We start from the raw sequence: 6294 nt of genomic DNA on the forward strand, positions 1-6294 counted from the left end.
TTTAATGCATTTGGCAATTTCCCATTTTCCCTTCCTGGGGTCATTCACTTGCTTCTTTTTCCTTTTCTTTCCTTTCTCATAGGGAGGCCATCTGAGACTCCACCCTACTGTGCTTTGTCCCTCCTGCCGTGGACAAATACTTGTTTATGTAATTTGTGCAAGAGGGCTAGTGGGTACAAGCCTTTCCTGCCCAGAGGAACATTTTCAAGGAGCACAGAGCTCCCCATGCTGAAAGTAGACAAATGTGGCAAACAAAAGTCCAGAGAAGGAAATATTCTGGAAAAGAGTTTCCAGAAACCTAAAACCTAAGATCAGTGAGCAATCAAATTTAAATTAGGACAGCAGCGTGGTCCAAGTTATATTATAGAAGTAAGTGTGAGTGTGTTACAGGTGCTGGAAGGAGGAAGATGCCAGGTGGGCAGGTCAAATCCAGGACAAACTTGGACAAAATGGATGTCTAGAGAATTCCATTATGAAAGAGCTAATGCTAGAGATTTGACTTGATTTAGGTGATATGGCTGATTTGTTTTGGACCTAGTTGGATTCTAGGTCCCCCAAGATCTCACTATTTTGTTCTATACATTGTTCCAAATAATGTGAACTTCTCTACATTAAGGAATATCCTCAATCATATAATATTAGAGCCGCTCAGTGTGTCTCAGTGATTGTTTAGAAAGCAAGATAGATGATACAAACAAACATACATACATACATACATACATACATACAAGAGAGACAGAGAGGCAGAGAGAGAGAGAGAGAGAGATTTTTGAACAGAGAACAGTCCTGCATCCCAAACTGAACTTTATATGGAACAAGAGTATACCAAACATACAAGAGTAGAGCTTGTACAGTTTTTTATTTCTAAGTACATATTATAATCTTCTATTAGTACTTACTAAACTGTTAAAAAGCCATCCGTTATTTCCACCCAATCAATACCATTTACAAATGAAGGGCACTAAAGCCATGGGGAAAATTCATGCAAATCCACACAGGAATTTCTAAAGCTCCAGTAAGAACCTATATCCCCTGACTTGGACCTAGTATTCTTTCTAGTACATTATTCTGCTTATTTACATACCTCCAACTTCAGCTCCTCCCCTTTCTGTTTGTTTGTTTACTTGCTTGCTTTTGGTTTAAGTATTTTCAAGTTCTAACATTGATAACGTATAAGACTACATTTCCTTATTTAGTACTTCTACCAGTCTTTAGTACTGTTCCTAAAATCTACTTTATGTCATTACCATCAAACTTTCGGTCAAATGCAGAGCAAAACAAATTCACCAAGTACAGTTGATTTGATCAAAAGTTCAAACTAATGAGGTTTAATTAATCACACCAAACCATGGAGTCACAGTCAATTTTAAAGATAAAAATCCTATAAAAGCAATTTAGTTAGAATGTTCTATAGTTGGTTTCATTGTTTTATAAGATTGAAGTCAATAATGGCAAAGTTATCTTTTTGTAATTAATTACAAGCTGCAGAAAGCTGGCAGTTTTCTAACGCAGGATCTACCAATAATGAAAAAAACAAAAAGGACTTTATATACCTAAGGCAAATTTTAAAGACAGAAAACGGTGGACATGGGTGGAAAACATGAAATTAAAAAAAAAAAGTAGTAATTAAAATAACAAAAATGTCTGTTCTTTTTTGTTGTTATTAAAAAAACACTTTTTAATTATTAAAAGTAATTTCTGAAAGAGTTCGTCTTCACCTTGATACTCAAGGTAATTTCACATTTTGGAGGTTGTTCTGAAACATCAAAGATCTAAGCACAGCACTACTTTAAATTATTTCTACATACATTCTATCACTGAGCTTTGTTGTGTTATTAAAATCAAGAAGTTAGTTACCATAGTTGGCCCTTCAAAAAGAAGTGATAGGATTTACCATAATACAGCAACATGAATAGATATTTAACAATTAAAAGTTCAGTCAATTAAGCTGAAATTGTCCCATTTCCAAAGGCTGAAAAAATATTTTTGTACATATAATATATATTATCATATATTAATATATATAAGATACATCTTATATATTTCTATATATTTGTGATAAACTATATTTTTCAGGTGGCCAAATAATTAAAATAATTAAGCTGGTGTCACATTAAACAAATTCCAGTTCTTGGACTTGGTGAGTCGACAAGCAATGAGTATAAGATCATGAGCTTAGGAGTCAGAGAGCCTGGTTTGGATGTCAGTTCTATTGGTGTGACTCTGGCCAGTTGCTGAATTCTCCAACTCATGGTTTCCTTTCTTGTGTAATGAGGACATTATTAACTAACTGAAAGAGTCCCTACAAGTGTGTAAAGTATATTCTTGAGAGAATAAAGGGATGGTGATACTCATCATCACTATTTTAAGAGAATTTGATTTCCAAAATAATAACTACCTACAAGGGGCACCTGGGTGGCTCAGTCGTTAAGCGTCTGCTTTTGGCTCAGGTCATGATCCCAGGGTCCTGGGATCAAGCCCTGCATCGGGCTCCCTGCCCAGCGGGAAGTCTGCTTCTTCCACTCCCACTCCCCCTGCTTGTGTTCCCTCTCTTGCTGTCTCTCTCTCTGTCAAATAAATAAATAAAATCTTTAAAAAAAACCTACCTATAAAATAGGTTGTAAGATACTAAGTGATATCATAATTTAATTTGAATTTCAAAACAACCCATGAGCACTTTTTAATGTGTCTGTTGGCCATTTGGATGTCTTCTTTGGAAAAATGTCTGTTCATGTCTAAAAAAAAAAAAAGAAAAAGAAAACAACTCATGAAGTGGTATGATAGAGTACATGTATTTTATTTTTACAGATTTTTATAAATTAAAAATTCTTGATTCATATGAAAAGGAAAAAGAAATACTGAATCATCCATAGTGAAAGACCTGCCCAAAGACCTTTTGTTGCTGTTCTTACTGGTGTGCTCATGTGTGCATACGTGCATGTCGGGAAAATTACAGAAAATCCAGAGAAACAGATAAACAAATTGACCTAAATCCCACTACCCTACCACGACCACTTCTATAATTTCATTGTATTAGTTTCCACCCTTTTCCTGATGCATGTCATCATTACAAGCCGTGGTCCTGCTAAGGTTAGGTGGTGTCATGGCTTCCGTCTTACAGAATCTGCAGACCTGCAGAGAGTGAGGGACGGGCTCCAGGGCACACTCGGTGCTCCTCCGGGGCCCTGTTCCTGTCCACGCTATCCTTCCTCCTCTGCCCAGGGCCAAGTGATAGCAGAAGCAGAGGCTCCAGGCCAAGAGTCAGGCAGAGACATACACGTTGTAGCCCAGCCAGCAAGGAAGAGCTCTGGTAGGATGAGTTTTCTCCCACAAATACTGGAAAGAGCTGGAGCTCGATCCCCACGTGGTCGGAAATGGAGCGTATCTCTCAGCACTTCTGCCCACAGCATGAGCATGGCTGGTCACTGTCTACCGCCATTACTTCCACAGGGAGTGACGCAAGGAGTCTGACCACCAGGGACTGAGGCAACTTTTTTAAGAGGCCACCGCCATGAAAATGGATGAGAAGAGTAGAGAAGAGAAACATTTTGATTCTCACGGAAAATAGCTTAAACATTCCATCGCATCTCACCGCAAGTATGTCCCAATAGCCCGCATGGAACCCTTGTCTTTGTAGGTTAATTAATGAATTTAAATAAAAACTTTAAAAAATTGAAATAAAAAGAAAACAACAATCTTTCTTTCTTTCCTTCTTTTGAAATTCCCATGTGGCTAGGGTTTCTAGCCCCATTAAACCCAGTAACATTTAATGGGAAAACAGCCACTTCCATCACCAGAAGAGGCAAAACTCAATTCGTTAAATAATGCTTTCAAGCCACCAGGGGGGAGAAAAATCAAGGTTATTACTAGAAAGTCAGGCAAGTCCCTTTGTATTCATTCCAACAGCTGTTTAACATGATTGGAGGCCAAGTAAGGAAAGTTCAGGTAAATATCCCAATTTAGTAGAGTTATCCAGGGGTCAAAAAGGAGCTAGGTGCTTTTGGGGGGATGGTGTTACATTTACCCTTAAAAGGCAATTTTTAATGGAAAAAGTGAAGCCTCTGGTTTTACAGACCTTAACATATTTTAGACACAGAAAATGTGACCATTTTACGCTTGCATTACACTGCAGAAATGCAGGGCCAGAGAACCCAGCAAACTCAGAGGCCCTGGTCCCTGGCCAGAGAACCCAGCAAACTCAGAGGCCCTGGTCCCTTTGGGAACGCCTTTATCCCCTGCCCTCCTATGCATCCGAGGCCACCTGCAGGGCTGAAATTCTATGTCCCTAAATAATATGTTTCCCAGGGGCGCCTGGGTGGCTCAGTCGTTAAGCGTCTGCCTTCGGCTCAGGTCATGATCCCAGGGTCCTGGGATCGAGCCCCGCATTGGGCTCCCTGCTCCGCAGGAAGCCTGCTTCTCCCCCCCCACTCCCCCTGCTTGTGTTCCCTCTCTCGCTGTCTCTCTCTGTCAAATAAATAAATTAAATCTTTAAAAAAAAAATTAAATAATATGTTTCCCAGCACAGTGCTTCTATCTTGATGGCCCAGATTATCCATACTTATTTACCCTTCTCGACTCAAAAACCATCCTATCAGTCTATTTAAGAAGTGGATTTTGAAGACACAAGAAGTGAGGTGTCTGAATGTAACAACAGATCTCTTCCTCCCCACCTCAATAAATACAATTTTAGACAGCCAAAGCAATCATTACCTGAAAAAGTCTTTTTTCTGGCAGGAAAAAAAAAAATCAATTTAATTATATGAGATGTGTCTTACGTTTTAATTGTTGTTAAGTATAGAGCGTTATTGACAAAGTCTCCCTGGATCTCAGTTTATGAGCTTTTACATTACTCAGATAACTTGCTGAGGAGAAAAAAAAAAAAAAATCCATCATGTTACTTAAAAGAACTGAAGCGGCATTGTGCCCGAGTCATTAGGCCCCTTGACTGCACTCATAATGATGAATGCATCATTTTTCTTGCATGAAACTTTGGTAACAAATAGCGCAGCCAAGTCTTTTCCAGCACTGTTATTCTGTTTTAAAAAACACTGACATTTTCTTAAACAGACATAATTTACAATTTTAAGGAGCACAACAGTGCCTTGGTGTTCGAGGGCCAGAGAGCAAACAAAACTCCTTTCAGTTCGATTTTTTTTTTTTTTAAAGGACTCTCGTGCTCAGTGAGTTCACTCTAGCTTAAGGCCAGAGACACAGAGCAGCAGAAGAACAAGCCCCACTGCAGCATGTGAAGGTCATGACTAGCGGGTCACATTGCAGTGGGGGTCGGCAGTGGGAGGAATGGGCCAGGAGAGCAGCAGAGCCCAGTGTAGTCAGCTCAGGGGTTCATCGTGGCAGGGCCATCTCCTGCCCGGGGGTAGAAGGGGCCCCAGATCCCTTCCTTTCAGCCCCACGAGGGAAGCGGCAGCCTCCAGGGGCTTCTGCACGTCAGAACTGCCTTTAACAGGCTCTTCTGTAAATGTCACACAAAGGGAGCCTGGCCAGGGTCCATGGGACTGGATCGATACCCGGAGCAATATTCGATTTCCAGTGGGGTCAGCTCAGCCCAAGGAGATGAATGGAAGTGTGCTTGGGATGCTGCAGGTCTGTTGTTTGGATGAGACCTTAGAAGCTCAGGTTATGTGTAAAGATGAGAACTCCCAAGGTGTTATTTCTCAAATGGTTGATGTGCCCTTGGTGAAGTTTCTCTTCCTGTATTGCCTAATAATCCTTAATGTATGTGAACTCGTTTCCTCTCCGTTTTTCTTTACACCTGAAAATGCTCTTGAAAAATAGTCCAGTTAAAGAGAAGAAAAGAAAAGAAATCTCTCCCACTGTGGGCGTTTGGCCACCTCCTCCCCGCATCACCAGGACTGGTCAAGAGCTTTGGTTCTCTGGCACCATGGAGCCCCTCAGGACCCCCAGAATGGCCTCTGCTGATAGTTGTCATGTAGCCCTCTCAGGAAAAGGACTGGGGGCAAGTTGCTCATGCAGAGTCTCAGGGGAGGCTCTTGCTGGGTCTACCAAAGAGATACCACAAAGTGAGATGTGTGGTTTAGTGAAATGAAAGGCAGCAAACGGAGCCCAAAGAAGGACCCGTTCCCCTCCCCAGAGGCCCACTTCGGAAGATGACTCCATGGACTGGGGACCCTCCCCGAGGCCATCGTGGGAGGTGTGGGCTGAAGATGGAGGACCACAGGAGGGAAGGGGCCCTGGTCACTGTGTCACCTCTGAAGCAGAGTCACCCCCTTCCAGGAACACTTGGATTGAACAGGGGCACACTGGCCCTACAGAAAA

This window comes from Leptonychotes weddellii, chromosome 8, assembly GCF_054177405.1.
Source record: "Leptonychotes weddellii isolate Sample4059 chromosome 8, ASM5417740v2, whole genome shotgun sequence".
NCBI lineage: Eukaryota > Metazoa > Chordata > Mammalia > Carnivora > Phocidae > Leptonychotes > Leptonychotes weddellii.